A 25535-nucleotide genomic window follows, 5' to 3' on the forward strand; every position below is an offset into this window, starting at 1 on the left:
AATGAGTCTACAGAGAATGTTCGGACGTATGATGCTGTACTAACTCTATGGCTTATGGAATCCGGAAGTTCAATGCTACGTTCGCAAAAGCTCTTCACTGACTTCTGCCCTTAGCCAACTGGATTCTTTGTATTCCTATTTTTGCAAGCTACATCTTAATATTGTCACCACATTTGCGCCTAGGTCTCCCTAATGGTCGTTTTCCGATTCAATTTCCAGTTAAAATTTGGAAAGTGTTCCTACTTTCTTTCATTCTGGCTACAAAACGACTTCAGCGCCCAAGACTTGATGACCCTAACAATGTTTGGTAAACGGTATAAATTATGCAATTCCTCATTATGAAATTTCCGCCAGTCCCCACTCCCATTTCTCTTGGGTCTGAATATTCGCCTCAGGATTATATTTTCAAAATATTTTCAGCCCTGTATTCTTCTCTCAGAGTAAGCGAGTATGTTTCGCAACCATACAGCACGACAGGCATGATTGTCATTTTAAATATATTAAGCTTTAGACTTCTCGATAGAATTCGCGAAGACAAAAATGTTCAATTGAATGACATGAATTCCCTGCTGTCAGTCAATATTTACCGGTATCTCTTCGTGTGTATGATTCTGATTTGTTAATATTAATCCTAGATGATACTGTACTTCCTGTTATTATTTTTAGGTTCTTTGACATCACTGAAAATTTGGTCGCACATACTTCGTTCCTCATCATGAACATTGGAGCAGCCATCTTTAAAGACTTTAAGACCCATTTCCGTACAATTTCATCATTCGTAATGTTTTCTCCATACACTTCACTAATCTGTCGATCAATTTCAGCCGCCTTCCCACATTTTTCACTAAGAAAACGAATCACAGCGCATATTTTACAGTCGCAAGTCGGCTGGATTGTGAATTGGCGGAGGTATTTGAACTACTCACAAACAAACGTAAACACGGTCAAAAGTTTCCGTAAAGGCACCTGTGGCTTGCCAACAGATATAGGTATGCAGCCCGCATGCGCGGGAGGCCAACCGCAACACCCTCTAAGGTCGTAAAATTACCGATTTTGGCAAAAACGATTCACTAAATCTTGACAACAAAAAACTGGTTTCAAGTGGGACCAATACTAGTGGATCCGAACAGATCCCACCGCGAATCGAAGCCGGGTCTCCCATGCCAAAAGCGCGTATGCTAACTGCTTAGGCACGAGAGAGATCTGGTTCGATTCCAGCCCACGGCAAGTGAGATTCCAAAATTATTGTCGCATGTGTATCAATATGTTGTTGTAGGAATATAATTTGATAACGAATTCGCCCGTTATTCCTTACAATGTTAGTAACGTTATGTGTATAATCGGCAAAGACAAGTATGTGGCAAATTTTATGTCAAAAGAGCAAGTAAAACTTTCTTGTCCATTTAGCAACATTTTGTTTTACTTATTCTAATTTACCACAAATATACATTTCCCAATTATACACATAGTATCAGTATTAAAAATACCCTGCAAAATCATATCATATTATATTATTACAAGAAGACAGTTATAGATATACGACAATCATTTTGGACATGAGTGTATGTATATTTCCTTGGGGTTTACCTGTTTCCTCCTACTTTCATCACTGTACCATTGATATTGACTTTATCTCCTTCGTGTTCCTTAATTAATACAGGTTTTGCTCTTTACTTATGTTCTGTACATAATTATTCTTGATCACCTCTTGACTCCTCTTATAACATAAGAATGTTCATTTGATTTTGCCCTGATCTTAGTGGCGTATTTACGATTTTGTTTCGGGGGATGGCTTTGCCTGAAAATGTGAAAATTCTGCAAGATATTTTATATACTTCACTATAGTAAGTAAGATTTCGGGGGGAAGCTTAAGCCCGGAAGCCCCCTAAATACGCCACTGCCTGATCTTTTTTTCATCTAATATGCAATTAATCATTAAATCCAATATTTTAACTTGTTATATTGTGTATAATATATATTTGGGAGTATATTTGAAATAACATAATGTTTCTCTTTCAGTTTCAGACTCACAAGAATCAGTGTTCCGAAACAATCTTCTCTAAGGTAAGTGTTTCAATATTCAAAAGCTAGTTCGTGTAGGGTCAAACAGGGGCTTCTCACGACACGTAGTGTATCACGACATGTAGTGTCCTAATCTCTGATTTCTCTCTCTCTTCAGAATTTCAGTTCAGCTTCCAAGTTTAGATCTCCATAGTTTAGAAGTATGCTCAGTGATGACAACCTCAAATGTTATAAAAAATCCCATTTCGAGAGGAAGAAATTCCCATTTTAATCTTGAATTTCCCACGCTATACTAATAACAAAAATTTTCTACACTTGGAAATCAAGAACAGTAAAATTAGTGTATATTTTCTTCAATACATGAGTGAATTATTCAAAAATTCCGATCGTCTACGTTTATCAAATAGTTTATGAACAAGTATTTTCTTTCATTGACAGAGAGAACTTAAAAAGTTAGAGTAACAACATTTGACAATTAGCATTAATTTCAAGTTTATTGGAGACTCTTTTATCTGCTCGTCGTCCATAGACAATTTTGTTGCCATCAATGGAATTACTATATTTAAAATCCCATAAATCCTGATTTTTTTTTTTTTTTTTTTTTTTACGAAAATTCCCTTTCTCTCATTTCGAGAAACCACAGTCAAAAAGTCCAACAACATGGTATTTTCCCCACGAATTGACATAATCAAGTTCAACTTATAGGTTACATTCAATTTTTACTATTTTTGAAAGACTACATTCAATTACTTATTTATAGATGTCTTTTACGTATCATTCTGTGGTATTTTAAAATTGATTCTAAAGAGAATCCTACTTCGTCACATAAATTACACTTTGCAACATTTTCTAGAGAAAAGACAAATGCCTGAGAGGAAAGATCAGGAAAATTTACATAAAAGACAATAGTAAATCATTCTCAACCAACTTCGTGACAGCATCATAGCTGGGACATCTAGAAGTTGCAGAATTTACGACGCGAAATGTCGGATTAGTTGCAAGTTCTGTGTCAGCGCGTAGCAAGATAATGCTGAAAATATTTTTTAAAAAAATTTCACTTCTTTAAAACCAAATCACAAATGTTCTCTTAACACTGTAAACCCTGAGTTAAACACTGTAATGTGGACATTATTTTCCTCTTATATCTAACACGTTCATTTTGTTCTGTTATGCTGTACGCAGGGTCGACTCTACCATATGTGCAACACGTGCATTTCTACGGGGTGGCAACTTTCGAGGGGTTGCAAAATCTGTCACAACTATATTATTTAAAATAAATATTTCTGGTTTTAAAACAGATTTCATGATGATGATTGTTAAATTTACTACGCTGATCTTCTACTTGAATACTACATTCATTAATCATGTTTAGATCGCATTAGTCTTAAGGTCACATGGACAGTGCTAAAGCAAATGATCAAAAAAATCCTAGTATGAATTGTTTGATTGTTGTCAAATACAAGAACTCAAACAGTAACAAAACCTGTTTCATTTAGTTAGTTATCACAATTTTGATATGAAAACTAGTCTTGTCTTTGTCACAAGTAAGTTTCTTATCATTGAAGGTGTTTTTTTTTATTTTTTTAAGCAGATGTGGAAGTAAAATAAAAAAAAATAAAGATATAAGATCTACTTGTACTGGAATTTTGAATTGATATATTGAGATTGCAGCTCGACATTGAATTTTATATATTAAAAAATGATTACCATTTTTCCTCCGCAATTCTGTTTGCTTTACCTTTCACTAACGTAAAATATTACCATTTAAAGACAAAACAGACACAACGAAATTGTATTTGTAGTATAGGCTTTTCTGAGTGCGAGTACTTTTCCTCCCCTTCGTTGTTTATGATGGGATACATACTTAAAATGGTGGCTTTTAAAATTAGTTCTTTCTGGAGAATGGGGGCGGCAAAGGATGCGATTGCCATTGCATGGGGCGGCAAATGATGTCCTTACATGGGACGCAAATGATACCATTGCACGGGGCGGCAAATTGCCTAGGGCCGGCCCTGGGTGTACTATTGTTAAAGTTATAGTTTGAAAATGAAAATAGAAACGTCAGAGAAATCGCTCCACAAAATAATTTGGTCAATTATTAAAAACTATTATAAGTGAAAGAGGAGGAATACCATAATGTTAATGCTTTTGAAATGTTGTTTAATGTTTACAGTTCTTCTTAAAAGGGTCTGATTTACCAAAAGACATTTGGCTATTTATATTCTCTCCGTCCGTTCGGGAGACGAGAAACCTCAAAAACTACTTGATGGATCACCATGAATTTTGACCAGGATATACAGAGTCTCAAGTTAGGACTCAAGTTCGTTGATGGTGGGGATATTCAAACCGGAAGTGGTAAAAATCAACCACTTCCGGTTTTTACGTCGACAACTTAAGAGCAATAGCGAGAAACGGTTTCCTACCGTAAAAGCAAAAACTATAACAGATAGGGAGAAACGGTTTCCTACAAACAATTATGAGTCCCAAAAATATATTCTGTATTGATTCCAATCTTTCTACTAAACCGGAAGTGGTTACTTTTTATCACTTCCGGTTTGAAGGTTCATCACTATAGAACAAAAAATGGTAATGGAATATATATTCAATTTTCACACTAATATCTGTATTAAAATCAGAAGTTGGAAATCTAATAATATTAATTTAGAAAATATTCGAGTTTCAATATTAATTTAGAAAATATCACGCTAAACAAAACAAATTCCTTTTCGTGATATACACGTGACACCACTACTTGTTCTTGCAATACAATAAAAATTAATTTAGCAATCATCCAATGGTTTAATATTCTAATGTTCAATAATTTTGCACATTCAACGCATAACGACAGACTATATATACGACAGCTCTCTCACAAATATCATTAGGTTCTACTTATTCTTTTTTGTTTTCTTGAAAAACTTCTGCAGAAGCAAGAAATTTCACATAAAAGTAGTGCCTCTGGCTACACTGCGTTGTTTTTGACGTCACTCGTAAACAACAAAATTAGTTCGCAGCCTTGCCATCTGTACAAATATACCAAACAAGTAATACGGTATTGTACAAGGTAAATGGGAAAATATCCGGTTTTACCAGCATTGGTTAAACAGATTTAATTGTTATTTAACTTATTACTTCTAATTTAATTATTATTTAACTAATTACTTCTAGTTTAATTATTATTTAACTAATAACTTCTAGTTTAATTGTTATTTAACTTATTACTTCCAGTTTAATTATTATTTAACTAATAACTTTTAGTTTAATTGTTATTTAACTAATTGCTTCTAGTTTAATTGTTATGTAATTAATTACTTCTAGTTTAATTATTATTAAACTAATTACTTCTAATTTAATTGTTATTAAACTAATTACTTCTAGTTTAATTGTTATTAAAGTAATTACTTCTAATTTAATTGTTATTAAAGTAATTACTTCTAATTTAATTGTTATTAACTAATTACTTGTAGTTTAATTGTTATTTAACTAATTATTTCTAATTTAATTATTAAAGTAATTACTTCTAATTTAATTGTTATTAACTAATTACTTGTAGTTTAATTGTTATTTAACTAATTACTTGTAGTTTAATTATTATTTAACTAATTACTTGTAGTTTAATTGTTATTTAACTAATTACTTCTAGCGTAATTGTTATTTAACTAATTACTTCTAGTGTAATTGTTATTTAACTAATTACTTGTAGTTTAATTGTTATTTAACTAATCACTTCTAGTTTAATTGTTATTTAACTAATTACTTCTAGTTTAATTATTTAAGTAATCATTGTAAATACTTCTATATCAGTTTCATCTTAATACTTAGCGTGGTTATCATACAGCACTCATTTTTTAGTGGTGCATAATACGTCAGTGGTAGAACGCTTACCTCTGGTGTGTGGAATCACTGGTTCGATCCCCAAAGAAGTAAGTTGCTGGTGGAAAATATCGTGTCCGTAGCTTTTCTCGGGAGTACTCCTGTTTCCTCCCACTTTATCATTTCATCAATTCTTCCGTCATCATTCACTTGCCTAAATCACGTCTCCCTTAGCCTAACAGGCATAATCCTCGGACGTTAAACTGAAAGAGTTCATTTTCATTTTTTCATTTTTTAAAAGGATTACAACAAAAAAAGTTTCTTTCGATTTTTCGAAAACTACGCATGCGGATTTTACATCGACTCATATCATTTTGTTCAGCCCAATGAAATGTATCGATTGGTAGAGCGTATCTTTGAATATCGTTTCTCATTATAAATCTACTCTAATAATATGGTTGAATTTACTCTACAATACTTACGCAATAAACAGCCTCAAAACACTGGCGGATCCGCGGGGAAAGTGGTGAGAGCATCCACCCCTCAAAGGCTGTCTCTTTATAGACCTATATACAGGGTGTTTCCAAACAACACCGACAACGTTTGGGAGGTGATTCCTGACACCAAGATAAGACAAAAAGTATAGACCAACCTGGGTGCACAAATGCTTCCTTTCTTAGTTATAGGCTGCCGAAAACATGAAAATATGAACTTTAAAGGCCCATAGCTCCAAAACTACGGGACTTACCGTAATCGGGTCAAGACTTCACTCAGGAACTAGTATGTGCCCTACCCAAATATTTACGTTTGAGAATCCTGCGGTACTTCCACAACATTTTTATAGAGGTAGTTAGTGAGTACTTTAAATTATATGACCTTAGCCAAACTCACTCCACAAAAATTGTTGCGTGAGTACCTTATGATTCTGAAACATGTATTTTTGGATAGCACACATATTAGTTCCTTGACCCTACTACGGTAGATCTCATAGGTTTGGAGCTACGGACCTTTAAAGTTCATTTTTTCATGTTTTCGGCAAGTTATAACTCCGAAAGGAAGCATTTGTACACCTGGGTTGGTCTATACTTTTTGTCTTATCTTGGTGTCAGGAATCACCTTCCAAACGTTGTCGGTGTTGTTTTGAAACACCCTGTATAAAGCATTGCACTAGTTTATTCTGATTTGATGAATCATCCCAATGATACTTGTGGATTCTCGAGTGTCTCAAAATAAACACTTTTTTTATGCCCTTGTCTGAAAACAGCAGATTCTGAACTGCCTGAAGGCATATCTACATTCAGTTGAAACAAAATCAAACACACAGAAGAATGTAGTGGATATACGTTTAAACAAACATCTTTGTTTGTAGAAAAGGCTTCTTTATAAGGGTCGTCCTGTTCCTTATGAACTCCTTCTCTGGTGTTTCCGCTCTCTATTGACACATCTTCTTTCATCTCCTTCTTTATTTTCTCTGTTTCATTCAGTTCACTTGATTTATTCACTTCATTTCCTCCAGAAAGAACGACACAAATACACACAAACACTTGCCCTTTCTCACATATACGAGTAGAACAACAAAACAAATTTCCAATTAAACTCTAGCAGCTGGAGAAAGAAACACTGTCAGGTCCTATTCTTGTGATTCATTTTTAAACCCTACAACAGATGGCGGTAGTGTAACTAGAAATAAGGTTGTCAAATGACAATTGCTTTTGGGAGATAACCTTTTCTTCTTATTTTTTAAACTTTTGATTGATTATTTTAAGTTTTATACCTCTTTTCAGCGCCAAAGCTGTAGAGATGCAAGAGGTAGCCATTTTGTAGTCGATGCTTACTCGAGCTCGCGTAAGCTTAGGCAAACTGTCTTTAATGAGGCTCACTCCCATTATTCTCAATTAAGCTCAATAACCGTAATAAGATTCTTACTCACTAATCTCCATCACGCTTACAATAGCTCAGATTAGCTCTCCTGAATAAGGCTCACGCTAGTTCGATCTCGTGATTATTAACCTCATTGGGCTTGCACTCACTAAAGCCTCAGTTCGCTTTCCTCAGTTGGTTCATACTCAATAATGTGAATCAGTCTCCGAATACTTCGATTTCGCTGTACTGAATAAGGTTTCGATCTCGCGATCATTAACCTTACTGGTCTCGCACTCACTAAAGACTCAGATTCATTTTCCTTAATGGGTCTCACGCTAACCTCAATCAGGATCACAATAGCTCAGGCTTGTCTATCTTGAATAAGGCTCGCATAGCTCGATCCCACGATCATTAACCTCATAGGACTCGTACTCACTGAAGACTCAGGTCGCTGATTCAAGGATCTAAATCAGACTCAGAATACTTCAGTCTTGCTACCCTGATTACGGCTCACTCTAATTCGATCTTGTGTTCATTAACCACTTTGAGCTCGTATTTACCAGAGGTTCAGGTTCACTTTTTCAGTGGGGTTCATGTTCAGTAATCTTAATCAGACTCACGGTAGCTCAGATTTGCTATCCTCAATAAGGATCGCACTAGCTCGATCTCATGTTCATTAACCACATTGGGCACGCATCTACTAAGGCTCCTGTGTGCTATCTTGAATGACGCTCACGCTAAAATACCTTAATCGGGCTCACGATAATGCAAGTGGACTATCCTCAATACGATTCATGCTAGCTCGATGTCGTGTTCATTAAAATCATTAGGTTCGACTTAATAAAGGCTCAGGTGCGCTATCTTCAATGGAGTTCACGCTTACTAAGCTCAATCACGGTCACAAAAGCTCACACTCCTATCCTAAGTTCTCGATAATTTGATCTCTCGATCATTAACCTCATTGGATTCGCACTCACTAAAGGGTCAGGATCGCTATCTTCAATGAGGCCCACGTTTACTAACCTGAATCAGGGTCACAATAGCTTAGACTGGCTATCACGATTAAGGCCTATGCTCATTAACCTCATCCATTAAGCGCTCAGCCCGCTATCCTCAACAGAGCTCACGGTAACAATCTCAGTCAGGTTTACAATGACTCAGATTGGCTACTCTCAATGTGACTCGCGTTCTTTAACCTCACTTGGCTCGCGCTTACTAAGGTTTCAGATTCGTTGTTAAATGGAGTTTACATTCACCAATGGTTGCGTTCAGTTATCAAGTTGTGTTGAGTTCGCTCCGGGACTTTTTTTTTTTTTCAGTCACTGAGTCCGAGGTCCGGGTTCGCGAGTTCAGACATCTGTAATAAGCCATGGAAGCGCAAATTAACGTGATATCCGAAGTACACGTGCTCCTACCAGAGATGGACGGTTTGCAATCTGACTTAGATTCGCGCGAGTTCAGGTTCACTATCTTGAAAGGTGCTCGCGCTCTTTAATATGAATTAGGCTCACGCTAGCTCATACTCGCTCTCGTTTGAGCTCGGATTCGCTGTCGTCAATGTAGTATGCACTCATTTACCACATCGGGCTCGTGTTAACTAAGTATTCAGCCTCTTTATTCTCAGTGAAGCTCGCATTTGCACGGCTCCTCCTCACTAACATTATTTAGGCTTACGTCCACTAGCTTGGACGCAGGTTCTATCTCTTTATCCACATGGCATCCACGCTGATAGGCGAATTTATTGTGCCTTATATGCTGCTAGGCGATTTCATATTGCCTTAGACGCTAGTGGGCGACTTCATAGTGCTTTAAACGCTGGTAAGTGATTTCATAGTGCTTTATACGCTGGTAGGCGATTTCATAATGCCTTATACGCTGGTAGGCCAGTTCATAGTGCCTTATATGCTGGTAGGCCAGTTCATAGTGCCTTATATGCTGGTGGGCCAGTTCATAGTGCCTTAAACGCTGGTAGGCGATTTCATAGTGCCTTATATGCTGAGAGTTCATAGTGCTTTATATGCTGATAAGCGATTTCATAGTGCCTTATACGCTGGTAGGAGATTTCATAGTGCCTTATACGCTGGTAGGCGATTTCACATCTCCTTATATGCTATTAGGCGATTTCACAGTACCTTATACGCTGCTGGGCAATTTAATAGTGGCTTATAGGCGATTTCCCACTACATTCGGGTCTCAACATTGCTCCTTACCTATAACAAGAACCACAAGTTTGAATATTTTTACAGCACATTCATTGAACACTAAGCAACATATAAACTATACATAACAGTTGTTGGTCTTCAGTTCATATCTTCCATTAAAAAAAAAGGTACTATCACTTTCTGACCTCTCTACGTAGATTGAACACGCGACCTTCCGAATGCAAAATTATTCTTTATTTCGCAGAACGAGAAGCAACAAACTGAGATAAGCTTTTTTTCTTTTAAATATCTGGCAACGTCACTTGGAAGAAAAACTGGTCCTCGCATAAAACGATAACTCGACGTGTTTCTCGGAATGGAAAATAGATTTAAGATTCGGCGAAGCGTGAAGCTGGAGAACTAGTGATACTCCCAGTTTCCTCTGCATCGTCGTTTTTAATTGGATGAAGAGAGTGAAATCAAGAGTGATAATTGGTCACTCACCTGTAACACGTTCTTAATATAACGACAAGAAAAGGTTACCACCTAACGATGTGATAAATTTGGAACGAAATTATTGATTCCTACTGAATGTGACCGCACATAGACATTAATTTAACGTCCACAAATAAAAAAAGAATAGTAATTTCTTTATTACTAATCATTTCCTTTTATGAGTGTAAAAATATAATTAAATAAAATTTACAGTTACACACCCCACGCTTTTACCTTCGGGATACAAGACGGGAATGCTTAATGGAAAGCGAATTATGAAAGAATTTGTGGAATGCGAATGTACGAGGAAGCGGAATAACTCCAAGAGACCAGAGAAACTCACTATATTTTCCATCACAAACTGACATAACCTGGAGTTGAGTTAAGTTGAATTTGTTTTTTTTTTTTTTTCACTCACCTTGATCATGAAAGAACTTAAAGACGAAGGCATAGTGGTTGAGTGGTTTAATCGAGCTATGTTGTAATCAAGCCTTAAACAACTACCCTGAAGATCATGAGGTGAAATCCATTGATAGTTCGTGTGTCTTTTGTAGTAGTAGCATGAATGGATTTTTAATTGTCTACGTTATTCGGTAATTGTGTCCCTGTTGAGTCCGGAAATCCTGAACGATGGAAGAAAAAGGTCAGGAAGTTTTTTTTTTTTTTTTTTAAATAGTAGAGTGCTCAATTCTAGTAAAAAGTCCATGGTCGGATTCCAGGATATGTCAGTACCAGCGCCAGATTCGATTCCCGGTGAGAGCTCATGTAGCTCGGATTCCACGTTAATCAGTAGGTCCGCGTCTCATATAGCCTCGCGCCTGGACAGAACTTGCATTTTCACATAATTTTCTATCTAGCTTGTCGTTTTACTTTAAACTAATTAACTTTTTACAAATGCATTTAAATTGGATGTTCTCATAGCCAACGTCATTGGATGTTCTCATAGTCAAGTTCCCAAGAGCTCTAGGCATACGTGGGTAGGAGACCTCAGAGCTCCAAGCAAAGTAACAGGCTTGGGTTAGGTTAGATGTCTCAGAGCTCCAGGTACAAGAAGAGACTAGGGCTAGGTTACATGTCTCAGGGCTCCAGGAAAGCTAAGAGGCTTGGGTTAGGTTAGATGTCGCAGAGCTCCAGGCAAGCTAAGAGGTTTGGGTTAGGTTAGATGTCTCAGAGCTCCAGGCAAGCAAAGAGGCTTGGGTTAGGTTAGATGTCTCAGAGCTCTAGGCAAGCTAAGAGATTTGGGTTAGGTTAGATGTCTCAGAGCTCCCGGCAAGGTAAGAGGCTTGGGATAGGTTAGATGTCTCAAAGCTCCCGGCACGCTAAGAGGCTTGGGTTAGGTTAGATGTCTCAGAGCTCCAGGCAAGCTAAGAGGCTTGGGTTAGGTTAGATGTTTCAGAGCTCCAGGCAAGCTAAGAGGCTTGGGTTAGGTTAGATATCTCAGAGCTCCCGGCAAGCTAAGAGGCTTGGGTTAGGTTAGGTGTCTCAGAGCCCCAGGCAAGCTAAGAGGTGTGGGTTAGGCTAGATCTCTCAGAGCTCCCGGCACGCTAAGAGGCTTGGGTTAGGTTAGATGTCTCAGAGCTCCCGGCAAGCTAAGAGGCTTGGGTTAGGTTAGATGTTTCAGAGCTCCAGGCAAACTAAGAGGCTTGGGTTAGGTTAGATGTCTCAGAGCTCCCGGCAAGCTAAGAGGCTTGGGTTAGGTTAGATGTCTCAGAGCCCCAGGCAAGCTAAGAGGTGTGGGTTAGACTAGATCTCTCAGAGCTGCAGGCAAGCTAAGAGAAGAGGATAGCCAGCCGTAACTGATGCCGATTAAGGTTCTACAGCTCGTTTTATACTCTCATGGCAACAGCGGTGGCACTAGGGTCCTCTTTTAATATGACCTGATAAAGATGAGGACGCCTATTGTTTGGCTTGCTTGTAGTAATTGTAGAAGAGGGTACATTGTTTTGTTTACAAAAAAGAAACACGTTTGGTGTTTACAAATATAAATCACGTGTAGGATCTTACAGTATCCATATCACGTATCTCATAGCATACATGGAAAAATATGTTAAGGCTAGAACATTTTTTTAGGTTAAAAAATAAAAATGTTCTTTGAGGTTAACAGAATTTTTGCTTAAAGCTCAAAAATATTGGTAAAATTGAAACCTTACATGTTTGGGATATGACGGGTTATATAATATTGACCACATGAACTACTAGCATAGATTCATTCAAAAATGTAATCCTCTTTACTGTATTCACCATAGTTTATTAATATTCTGTTAGTACTCCACCGATAGACAAAACACAAACTACCTCAAATACATTAATTATGCAATTACCACCGAATTCCAATGAATATGAGAGCTCCTTCGTGGCTAAGTGGTTAGCGTAGGCGCCTTTGGCGTGGGAGACCCGGGTTCGATTCCCGGGGGGAGCTCATGTGGTTCGGATTCCACGTTAATCAGTAGGTCCACGTCTCATATAGCCTCGCTACTGAAACTAAAATCAACTCAACTCCAATGAATATGACACACTTGTACATAAGACATCCGAAGAATATATTAAGTAATTGGCCCACCTCAACTCCGAGCACGTACTAATAACCACAGCACTCCCAACTCACTGTACATCAACCACATCGTATCCCAAAAGTAACCAAAGAGCGAAACCAAGCATTTTCATTCTTTAAAAACAATTATATTTTATCTGTGTGTCGGTTAAGAAGATGTCTTCTCGTACAATTAAACGAACAACGCGCGTGGCTTTTATGATCGAGGTTCCGGGTTCGAGACTTATTAAGTTGCATCATTTTCAATATTGACTCTACAATTAAGGAGCTTCTCAAATTGCAAAGATAAAAACTCTTGTCTAGAGTACCTGAAACCGAAGTGGTTGGAAGCAAATTCACTGACAAAGCGTTACCCAGTTGAATATGTGCCGTCTAGTCAACCATAGTTACCCGAAAATGTAGAGACAGCTAGTTTTACATAGTTCTACCTTAGTATCAACTTACGACCCCGAAAATTAAAGAGCGTACACAATATTAATTGTAATGTGAAAATGTACACTACATTTCGCCCCCTGGCAGTGGCGGCGGTTGGAAGTTAAAAGTGGGGGGGGGGGCAAGACATGATCTGAACAATTGTATATCAGTGTTAGATTTCGTGGTTGATGAAAGGTTGTATAACTAATATGATACTATCCTTTTTCACTTAAAATACCGTATATCGTATTTCTATTTTATTAAGTAAATTCATAAGAGCAATACAGGTAGGTACTAGCCCTTTATACTCTAAAACAACGAAAGTATAAGAAGAGATTTGAGTTCTTGCTCATGAACGTTTTAAAATTCTGTCTGGAAAGTTGTGTGATCAAATTATTTAATAAATTTGCAGAACAAATAAATAGAAGGGATAATATTAATCATAGTAATGATTAATGACGCTTGTTTTGCAGAAGTTATATTGAAACTGGGAATTAATGAACAACTTATACTTTTAATTCCACACATGCCATTAAATGAATGTTTTTACTCTTAGAAAATGAAATATAGTAAGTAATGCAAGCATATGCTATGACATTTAAAGAAAGATGCAATTGCAATATCAATTGCTTTTAATTGCAATTAAAACGCAATTCCTGTAGCTTTCTTAACTCCACGGGAAGACAAATAACCAATACTTACTCACGCAACGGCAAATATCATATGGCACCATTTCTTTCTATGAAACAGTAATACATACAAAACCATTACCAGGGTGTCCACATTCTGGAAAATAAGTGAAAGTCAGATAAGTAAAAATGTATCAGGTGAAGTCAGGGAAATGGCAGATTGGTCAAGGAAAGTCAGTGAAAAATCGATTTAGGTCCATTGTTCAATTACTGAATTTATGAAATAGGTTTAATTTCTTTACTGTTACGGGATGTAAAATGTGGTGTTCTTAATGATGATATTGAGGGAGTCAGTGTTCTCTGATATAGTTGTTGAAACTAATTTTCTGCGAGAAATACATCTAACTGCATCCTGGCATTTGCTCAAAAGGGTAGACGCTGTTCTAGAAGAATTGCATGGTGCCAAGAGGATATTTGGACAAGTGGCTGAGAACGCGAAGAAATAGTATCTCCAGCTCATAGTGAAAGCTCAGACTGAAGAATTTAAGGAATACTCGAATGAATTCATAGCCAATGACAGAGATGGTATTGGACTTGATGAGTTTTTTACTTACTCTTAGGAAATGGGAAGAACTTCGTTGACTTATGGTCAGTTATGAAATTGTGTTTTATCTTCTTTCACGGAAACGCATTTTTTGAAAGTGGTTTCACAATAAATAAAATTCTATTGTTGAGAACTTACAAGAAGAATCTCTGGTGGCTCAACGGATCATATATGATTCTGTGATGAGAATAGGTGGATCATCAATAAATTCAGTGAGAAGTTCAATGAGACAATATCAGGTGTATTTGCAAAAGAAAAGAGAAATAAATGCTGGAGACGAGAAGAGGAGAGAGAAACGGACGATTCAGCAACAACTAAAGGAGCTGGAGGAAGAAGAGAAGAAAATTAAACTGCAGAGGCAACAAGAAGGATATTCAGATCAATGAGAAGAAAACTATGCGAGATAGGATGAAAACAAATTTCTAAATGGGTTGCATTTAACAACTGCACCAGCAAAAATATGTTACATATTTTTTTTTTAATAATCAGTAAAATCATGTATGAACTGTTTATTACTATAGGCAATATTATAATGCTGTGTAATTGGTATTATAATGTGTATTTTTTTCATATCTTAAGTACTCTGTATACTGCGCACTTTCGTTTGTAACTTTACATTTTGTGTAATATGTAGGCTTAATCAATATCGCCCTAATGCACATATTTGTAAACTTACATTCCTTTGGAAAGAAAATTGAAAGAAAGAAACAGAAGCGGAAGAGAACAAGGTCAACTATGAGGAATCTGGAGGATGGGGTTTCTTTCTTTTTTCTATATTTTTAAGTTATCCAGGGAGGTCAGGGAAATCTGGAACTTTCGTCATGGAAAGTAAGGGAAAAGTCAGAAATTTTTCTCCAAATTGAGTGGACACCCTGTTTACATTTCCAAATGAAACTATAAATTAGGGCGTCACGTCAAAAAAGTGGGGGGGCAACTGCTCCCTCTTGCCCCCCCCCTAATCGCCTCCCATACCTCCTGGTCATGGTTAAGTTATTGTACCCTCTATTTCATACAACAAATTTTATTTCCGAAACGTTTCTGCCAGTTTGAAAAAAGTAAATAAATAAAACACGGTATAACTCTGTCATTTTAAGCAGTTTTCTCGGCCTATTTAAGGTCACCTTTCGCTCTAAAAGTCTAGTGCTGTTTTTTGTATATTATCCAACGTAGAGTTGAAAAGAAAGACGTGGGTATGCCAGGCACGTTTCTAGATGTGAAAAGAATGCCAAAATATTGAGAGAGAGAGAGGAACAAGAAGGCAAGAAAAAGAAAGACGACAGTGAAAAGAAATATGAGGGAAAAAAGTAAGAACGGTCATTTCCTTTCCAAGAAAACTGGAGGAAAAGGTTCAAATCTTGGTAGATTTCCTTTCTCTGTCTCCAGAAGGTTCCTCTATGGAAAGTGGAAATAGTGAGGGAAAAACCACAGTGGGAAAATTTCCCTACTATTACTTTTTTTTTCATTTTCATCTAATAAAGTCCCTGAGAACAGAAGCAGTTATATACGCTTCATTTTATTTCATTTTTGTGCCGCGAAAACTCGCTTCCAAGTACTTTTCTTTTTGTACGTGGCGAAGGAAATTACCTCTCATATTTAGAAATATTAAACAATTATATGCTTTTCAAAAGATTTCAAAAAATTGCTGTTCCTTCCTAAAGTTATCCTTGAAAATAAGCCAAAAACAAAATCTACTTTTGTTTGCATAATCTTTCGCCCACGTTGAGAACGTTTTACAGATAAAATTAATACATTTTCCACATTAAAATAAATGTTCTCAAATAACACATTGTTTACACGAGAAAAATAAAATAAAATTGTTTCGCTGAGGATATCCTATAATTTACAAAAGAAACAAAATTTGTAAAATTATTGTTCTAATCATATCATATTGTTCGGAAAAGAAAAAGAACTCAGCCAAATTAACATTATTACAAATATACTGTTTACAAAACAAACAAATAATATTATTTTTAACACTTTAACATACTGTCTGTAAAAAAAAAAAAAAAAAAAAAAACAAATAAAATTAATTGTATCACGTTATCTGAAAAGGAAACTTAAATAAAACTGAAAACATTAAATGAATTTTCATACAATATCATCTTGTTTATAAAATAAACTACTTTTTCTCACAATAGCATACCGGTATTGTTTACAAAAAGAAAATACTAAATACAAATTAATTTTCTCAACAAATAAAACTAATTTCATCAAAGAACATAGTTTATGAAAGAAAAATGTTTGATATGTGTGATTGATGCACAATAGTTGGAGGACCACTGTTAATTTATAAACAGAACTGTATTTCCATAGGAGGTTCATCCACGGATACGCGAGTTTAATAATGATCGCATTCGCATTCAATAGCAATTTAATTTATCACATATAATAAGTTGAATAAAGATATAAGTCAATTAAAGAAATATATGCATATTAATAGTAAATTAATAAAGTTAACTAACTATAGTCCTATAACTTGAATCTATTGTTTCACTTATATCGATTGCTTGCTTGTTGTTTTATAATTGAAACCCGAAATTGACGTGATAAAAATACATTGTCTTGCACTAATGCCCTTAATGGCTGAATAAGCATATACGCTGATTGTTCTTGATACACACTTGTTGTATTGCAATGTGTTTTATGAGAAATTTGATTGTTTGTCTATGTTAAAATGCTAATTTCACGCAAACACAAAACACTCGCGCACTGGCCATATCTGCTCACTTCTGTTCCTCGCGACGAAAACCTCTTCGCTAGGCGAGGACACCCCCTTCTTCCCCCTTCTCCCTTTCTTAACGGTTGTCTTTTGGGGTGAAAGCTGGAAACTGGGACTGTTTACAAAAAATGCATTCGAATGCCATCTTTGGGCCAAAAAAACACACTATTTTGGAAGGGAAATAAGACAGTACTAACAAAAAACAAACAAATAAAATTAATTCTATTTAATAATATATTGTTTACAAAAGAAAAACAATTCATTTAAAAAATATATTATAGAAACACATTGTTTATGAATAAAATATATTTTACCACAATAACATATTGTTTACAAAAGAAAAACATCTCAATAGAATAAATTATATAAAAGGAACATGTTGTTTATGAATAATATATATTTTACCACAATAATATATTGTTTACAAAAGAAAACAACTCAATAGCATAAATTATATCATAGAAACACATTGTTTATGAATAAATTTTATTTTATCACAATAATATATTGTTTACAAAAGAAAAACAACTCAATAAAATAAATGATATTGTAGAAACACTTTGTTTATAATGAAAAAGGACAAACAAGTAAATAAAATAAATTCTGTGAAAATAATGTAATTTTACTAAATAAAAAGAACCCAACAAAATTAATTTGTGTTAATCATAATTTCAAGAGTCTTGTACCAGAAATCGGACCAGTGAACTCTTGCACCAAAGATACACACGACTTTATTCTTAAATTCAGAGCTCTTCGTGGCTAAGCAGTTAGCGTACAACTGGGAGACCCGGGTTCGGTTTCCGGGAGGATCTCACGTGGTTTGAGTCCCACGTTAAGCTGTAGGCCGATGTCTCATATAACATTCCTGCTGAAAATCCAATTCATCTTCTTAAAATCACTCCAAACAGAACAATTAATGGTTTACATAATCACCTTCGTATTCTTTTTTGTACTTAATCCAATGAAATAGGACCTCGAACACAGAAACTTCTAGGACAAGTAAAAGCGCACACATGCGCTACAGAAGTTTCGCCTAACGCCTCAAACAGCTCGACTTACACTCACCGGTGGGCTACGATAGTATGAGAACGAAGCAAGAGAGATGATAGCAATTATTACCGTGACCTCTAAATATATGAAAGCAATAATACTCTTGTCTTAAATGTTTACTTTTGATATTTTGCAAAGTAAACACCGTTTACAAGTAAACGTGATAGCACGTGTGTTAATATTCTTCGTGAAATTTTCCTTTTACGATATTCATGCAAGATTCTTTCTATTGGCTGTTTGTGTGGATCGAAACTGGAAGACCACAGAGACACTCTAAGATGCAAAGCATCAATGTTGTATCAGCCATCGTGACGACGAGAGAAAGTCAATTTTTCTATTATTCACTTACTATTTTAACTTTTCATCCAGAAAGGTTCATCGATGTGGCAATTACTTTCAGTTTCTGAAAGGTTATCTTGTGCTCATGCTCATAAATATATAGCTGAGGATTTTTTTTTAAAAAAAGCATAAGCGTTTCTATGCCTGACTTTAACAGTATTAGTTCAACACGTAACTGCACGTATGTGAAAATTTTAAAAATAAAATGGAATTAGAAAGGATGGTGCATAATTTAGCAACCTTTATTAAACCCTATTTTATTAAAATAAACTATTTATTACTCTTAGTGAGTGCATGCGTGCTGCGCTAGAGGTGGATGGGAGAGTGGCCATTTTAAAATTTGATTTTAAGGACATTTTAGTAACTTTGCATACGTAGAAAACGTATCGACCTTTTCTAAAGTTTTATATTTGCTCAGACGGTACCAATGAAGCACGAACTCTTGACCAAATAGCCTTAACCTCATCTTTGGCTGTACACTGAAAAAAATCCGTTCTCCGGACCTCGGTATATTGTACAAATATACGGAAACCTCTTGCTTACTACAGAAATCAGTATGGAACATACGTTATCCATATGATACATACGCACTGCCCTTAAATGTTACATCATACCGTTGCAGGATGTCTGATATCTAACAGTCTTTCTTATATTACATACAGATATGTATGTTACCTTCGTCAGCTATATACGTCCATTTGTATGTGAGATCCTGACCACCTCTATTAATTTTATACGGAAAGTACGTACAGATGGAACACTTACACGGAAAGTATTATAAAGACATGCGTTTTCAGTTATGCGTCTGCTGTACGTTAAGTCCAAAAACTGCAGGAATTACGCATGTAACCTATGTTTTTAGGTATGCCACCTACAATTTTTTTCTCAGTGTGGCAGCTATGTTGATTTTTCCCCTCTCGCGCAGTTTTTTCGTTTTCATGAGTAAATGTAAGGCACTACTTTTCCTTGCACGTAAAATGATAATGTTGAGTTACATCCAGTCACGGTCATGCAAGAATAAAAATATTGATGTTTTATTTTTGAACCACGCTTGCAATTTGTTGATATCAAAATTTTTCGTTGGCATTTTCATGTAAATAGGTAATGACTAATTTTTCTTTACGTAATAATAGTATCAATAAATCTGTATCTTTTCCAATCAACATGGTGGGATTTTCACTAGATTTAGTAATGGAAATTACTTCCTTCACTATGTCTACATCAGGGTAATCAGCGGCCACTTTTGTATTGATCCAATTACGAATGAATGTTCTATCAGAAATGCAATTAACACTTTCTTATTCTTTTAGTTGCCCACAAATTCTCTCTGGGGAATAGTACAATACACGGACTATCATCCGGACATCCGAATCAAATCTGGTCCATTCGATAAACATAACAAAGATATGTTCATGACAAAAAAAAAAAAAAAAAAAAGTGCCATGGACAACGGAGTAAGTCCCTCGGGCCCATTAACTCTGTTAGTATAAAGAAAATCGTAGACTCGCAGTGAAATAGCTATTACATCAACACTTCATTGGAAAGTCATGGTTTATAGTTCATTCTCTTCAGCATGAAACAAGCTTTCCAGAGCTGTTATGTACTGGAGCCCACAACGTACTTGAACAGGGAAAATTGGAGAATATAGGGAAAATTCCCTCCAGAAATTCCTCCCATCAAGTTTGGACCCCTCTGGAGTGGCTCCGATAAAAGCATACAATCCAAATGTATCTCGAAAAATACGATAGAGGATAAGATATGTGTATACCAAGTTTTGTATTGATAGACGGAACAGATATAAGGGAAAAGCTTATATACCAATACACGATTGAATTGGCAATTGAACATTTTCGTGTACGCTCTATAAATTTCAGTAATTACATTTGATATTAAACTGTATAAAATAGTAAAAACAAAAAACACGGTAAAAAAATATTACAATTTTTTCGTAACTAGGGTGTGTCAAAAACAAAAAGAAGATAAAATTTTTCGCTTGAAGAATCACGTACTTACAGTTTGGTAGCTATAAAACATTGCATTAAAACGAAACACAAAATTTACATTTACACGTGACAGACTTTACTTGTTTCGGTATTTCTCGTAATGAGAGAGAAAGATTTATACCCTCAAGAATCCCACATATCACAGCAACACCATAAACATTTATGTGGTACGGTTCGTGTAATTAATTAACTTGTTTCCACCTTTGTTAGAGTTAACCCTGTGTGAACAGCTTTGCAGCGTCGTTGAAACGATTTAAGATTCCAGTCCTGAGAACAGTAAATAAATAAAGTAAAACCATTAACCTAACAAAGGGACAAGCTGCTTTAATTCACTACAATTAGAACCGTATATTAAGTTTAAATGCGAAAGGGAAGTATCTTTATTTTGTTTAAGTCTCATTCTGTGTCACTTGTAACTTTCCCGATACAAACACTTATTACTTTCCAAAAAACAAGTACTTGTAACTTTTCAGATACAAATACTTGAGACTTACCACAATCAAGCACTTGTTACTAACCAAATACTAGTACATGTGACTTTTCAGATACAAATACTTGTGATTTTCTAGCTAAATCATCATCATCATCATAGATATTCTACCAATATTGGTAGGTCATTTGGCGCAGCTGAAAAGCTTCCATGATCCACCGTCTTCCGCTAACCTCTTCGTCTTCTCGTACGGTTTTTCTGTTTTTTTTTTTATCGTCCTTTAATTGTAAGTTTCCTTCGCCTCTCTTTCCTGCCACCATACCCTGTAGCACGTCCCTCACGATACAGTTCCTTCATAGCCAATTTCTCAAACAGTTTCTCTTCTTCTTCTTAATAATATCTAAAATTGTTCTTTTCTACCCCACCATTTCTCATTCGTTTTCCTCTCGACCCAGCTAATTCCCTCCATTCTTCTCCACATCCACATTTCGAAAGCTTCCAGTCGCTTTTCATTATTTTTGCGTAATGTCCATGTTTCTGCCACATACAGAACAATACTCTACATGAAGCATTTTATGAGTCTTTTTCTCAACTCTTTATTCAAGGTCCTACAAAATAGTATCTTCTTCCTCCTAAAATGTTCTTTCGCCATTCCTATTCTTGCTTTTATTCCACCTTGACACTTCATATCATCATTTCTAATACTACCCAGACATCGAATACTAGACATCTGTCCTATTTTCTCCCCTCCTACTTCTACATTTGACACCGATCACTTCGTTCCAATCACCATTACTTTTGTCTTTCTCACATTTATTTTCATCACATATTCTTCAGAGTCCTCTCTCCTCTGTCATTTCCTCCCCTATTCTAACACTTATTTGTTGGTTCTTATACGTTTTTTTTTTTTTTTACTAGTCTTCTAGATATAAGCAGTTATTAATTTACAATTACTTTTTACTTGCCAGACACGAACACTTGAGACTTACCACATACAAGCACTTGTGACTCTCCAAATACTAGTTGAGTTGATTTTGAGTTTAACGTCCCGTTCAGCAGCGAGGCTATATGAGACGTGGACCTACTGATTAACGTGGAATCCGAACCACATGAGCTCCCGCCGGGAATCGAAGCCGGGTCTCCCACGCCAAAGACGCGTACGCTAACCGCTTAGCCACGAAGGAGCTCTCTCCAAATACTAGTACCTGTGACTTTCCAAATACATACACTTGTGACTTTCCAGACATAAGCATTTGTAACTTACCATACACAAGTAACAAAATGAAATGTAACGAAATCTTTAATTTAACGTCGCGTTATTAAGTCCGTTAAGCTAATGGAGACTAGTGATTAATGGAATTGAATCTATGAAAAGCGGGAAAACAAGAACGGGGCCGCGGTGACTCAGTGGAAGAGCGTTAACCTCTGGTGTGTGGGGATCCCTAGTTCGATCCCAGCTCGCGTCAAGTGGACTTTGTGGGTACACACAAACACCGTGTACGTACGTTTCCTTGTGGTTCTCCCACTTTTTTTCCATTCCACCATTTAATTCATTTACCATCATTTACCGTCTTCTTTAGCCTGCGCAGCATAACCGTGGCGACGTAAAACTGAAAGATTTCATTTCATTTCCAAACAAGAACATGACACTGTCTATTTGAAATGCACATGACTTAGCATTAGTCAACAATCTATTGCACCAAAGAAGGCTCCTGTGCCATTTATTCATTATATTTTCCACTTGGTTACAAAGATGATGGTATAAAGAATCTAAAACGAAATTGTGTACTCCGCAGTTTACTGTATAACTGGTATCCTGACTGAATCTTCGGATTTAACTTTGAAAACTACTTTTTTTTCCTTTTCTTTTCTTTTTTTCTTTTGGTACTGGAAATAACGAACAAGTCAAATCACTGAACTTTCTGTTTCAAAAACACGCAGATAAAAGATACGAGAACAGCACGTACTGTACATAAGCTGTTATAGAGAACTTGAAATCAAAATTTCTGGTCAGATCTTCGTAGATAAGTCGTATTCTCCTTCCTTAGAGGAGAAGTTTTTCAAAGTCAAAGGCATTGAGAAGAGTTTCAAGGACCTACTTTAAAAGAAAAGGAAAGATAGAAAAGGCAAAGAGAAACGAAAGAGAGAGAGAGAGGGAGAGAGAGAGATTGCTCCTCTCAAGAAATCTAACCTCACAAACTCTTTTGGAAAAAGTATTTCTTCCTTCTTTCTGATAGTATAGAAAATATGGCACATTTCAAGTTAGTTCAAATGGCTGCAGCCGTGACACTTCTTATGGCCACTTACGGTTGGTCAGGAAGGTCACATGGAATTACGGTGCGACGTAAAAAGGAGAACCGATAAGAATCAGTCAGGAGAATTGGGCCGATGCGACAGTTAACGATAGGGTGGATTTTCGCCTCTGTTTCCAGAACCAGTCACCCATGACGCGAGGAAATTAAGACTGGTTGGAATAGTGATAAAAAGTCCTTTGTAACGTTGTCCCTGTGCTGACCTTAAATCAGTTTCTTTTTTCCTGTGTAACGTGACTGTAAAGCTTATTTCGAAAATAAAACTGTTATATGAACAGTAAGGAGCATTATATGACAATATATGATAATATAGATGGAAATATTAGACGGAGCGAAGGCTAGTGGGTAATGCTCCTGCATTCAAATCGGGAGATCCGGGCTTCGATTCAGTGAGTCTTGTGCACGAGACGAGATATAAGGATAAGAAAATATTTTCTACAGAAGATTGGAAGAGAATATGCGTGATATATCAAAATCGAATAATGCTGGTTACAGTTTATGAGAAAAAATGGTCCTCATACCACATTAGTAGAGACGAAATATTTTCGCAACAATTTTGATATTTTGTAGCATTAATTGTCACAATTTTCGCATTTATGTGGCATTTATTTATTTAAAAATGTAGCACAAGTTTTTCTAAAAGAATTATGGAACTTGTAAACAGTATAATGTTGGTAGTAATGTATAGCCTATATCTAATGCAAAAATGAGGATATATCTTGATTAAGTGCACATTCTAACTAATGTACTCACTGAAATATAGAAATTAATGCAAAAATTCGAACACTTCCTCTAACGTCCAAGGGCGCCGATCCTGGGGGCCATGGGGGCCCGGTCCCCCCCAAAGCTCATGTGGTCCCCCCTATTGTATTTATGAATATACAATATTTGGCATAATTTGAATGCAATTTGTCTTAAAATCCTCATAATATACACCTTCTGCATCTGCATGGCCCCCCTAAATTTACAGAGAAATCGGCGCCCTTGCGAACGTCATTCTTAGTTAAAGGGTAACATGCAGCAAGGCATTACCAATTATTCCTTTAAGTTTGTTCTGTCAGTAACAATCATATTTTACTTGGAAAATAATCTCTTACGGCATCAACACTCGAGACTTGCAATTATATTGAACGTAACGAGCTGACAGCAGAAGACCTGTGGTTAACTTTTGAACTGTTTAACAATGATACAATGCCAACTTCCTTATCGTCACTGTTGAGAACATCAATAACCTTACTTTTAAATTTACGATAAGCAACCAACGAATCATGAACATTTTCACCACAAAACAGTCATGAATGTAAAGAACACTTCAGTTTAGCTGATGTCTATATCTTTATAAAGTGAAGCAGTTTCTGGATCAAATACGTAACTTGAAGAACTTTTTTTTTTTTCGTAAATGCAACATTTTTTGAGTTAAATAATATTGGAAATGTGTTTTTGAGTTATTATTAGCAATAATCAAAAGAATTCCACTTTTTCGCTTTCATTCGCATTTATCGCAAATAATGCTGAATTTCGCAAAAAAAAAAAAATCGCGATAATATAAACATGATTTCTGGCTCTGAAACGAAATGTTTGAGGTTTTCTGAAACATATAGATCTACGCATTTTGTTGTAACGTTTCGCACATATCGCATTAGCGAAAAAAGTTTCGTCTCTTCACATGGGCAACCATCAGGGCGGGGCAAGGTGGGGCGCTTGCCCCCCTAGAGGAAATTGTATTTCAGAATATCGAAAACCCAATAGAATTTTTACATTAGTTACAGCAAAATTTGAAACTATATTTAAAACGTCGCTTATACTTGCCCCGCCTTGGAAACCACAACATGGGCGCCCTTGTCTCTACATACTAGTTAAATTAGGAAACTTCAAAGTTTGAAGGTATACCTACACTTTACACTAGAAAAAAAGGGGGGGAGAGATAATTCTGTTCTTGCGGAATTTATTGTTACACACTTTAAAGAAGAAATGATTTCAGAAAGTTCTTCCATCTAGTAAGTTATTTTGACTTTAACACTCTTCAATGAGGCTCTTATTTAACGGTTTGCACACCAACACCATTTTCGGTTTTAAGCCTATTCATTGATATATATGGATCTATTTTCTTTCTACTTTGCAATAAGCTTGAATTTTAATACTTTGATTTT

The 25535-nt window shown here is 36.0% G+C and overlaps 1 protein-coding gene across 1 annotated transcript in view; it reads left to right on the forward strand.

Annotated features, from left to right (window-relative positions):
• The window catches only part of LOC145693635 (uncharacterized), a 1111198-nt gene that overhangs the window by 423887 nt on the left and 661776 nt on the right, over nt 1–25535 (forward strand). Inside the window, exon 2 of the mRNA XM_081769815.1 lies at nt 2020–2064. The gene's annotated coding sequence lies outside the window, so the exon portion shown is untranslated. The remainder of the gene's footprint in view (nt 1–2019; nt 2065–25535) is intronic.

The sequence above is a fragment of the Thermobia domestica genome, chromosome 8 (assembly GCF_964235325.1).
Source record: "Thermobia domestica chromosome 8, izTheDome1.hap1.1, whole genome shotgun sequence".
NCBI classification, from domain to species: domain Eukaryota; kingdom Metazoa; phylum Arthropoda; class Insecta; order Zygentoma; family Lepismatidae; genus Thermobia; species Thermobia domestica.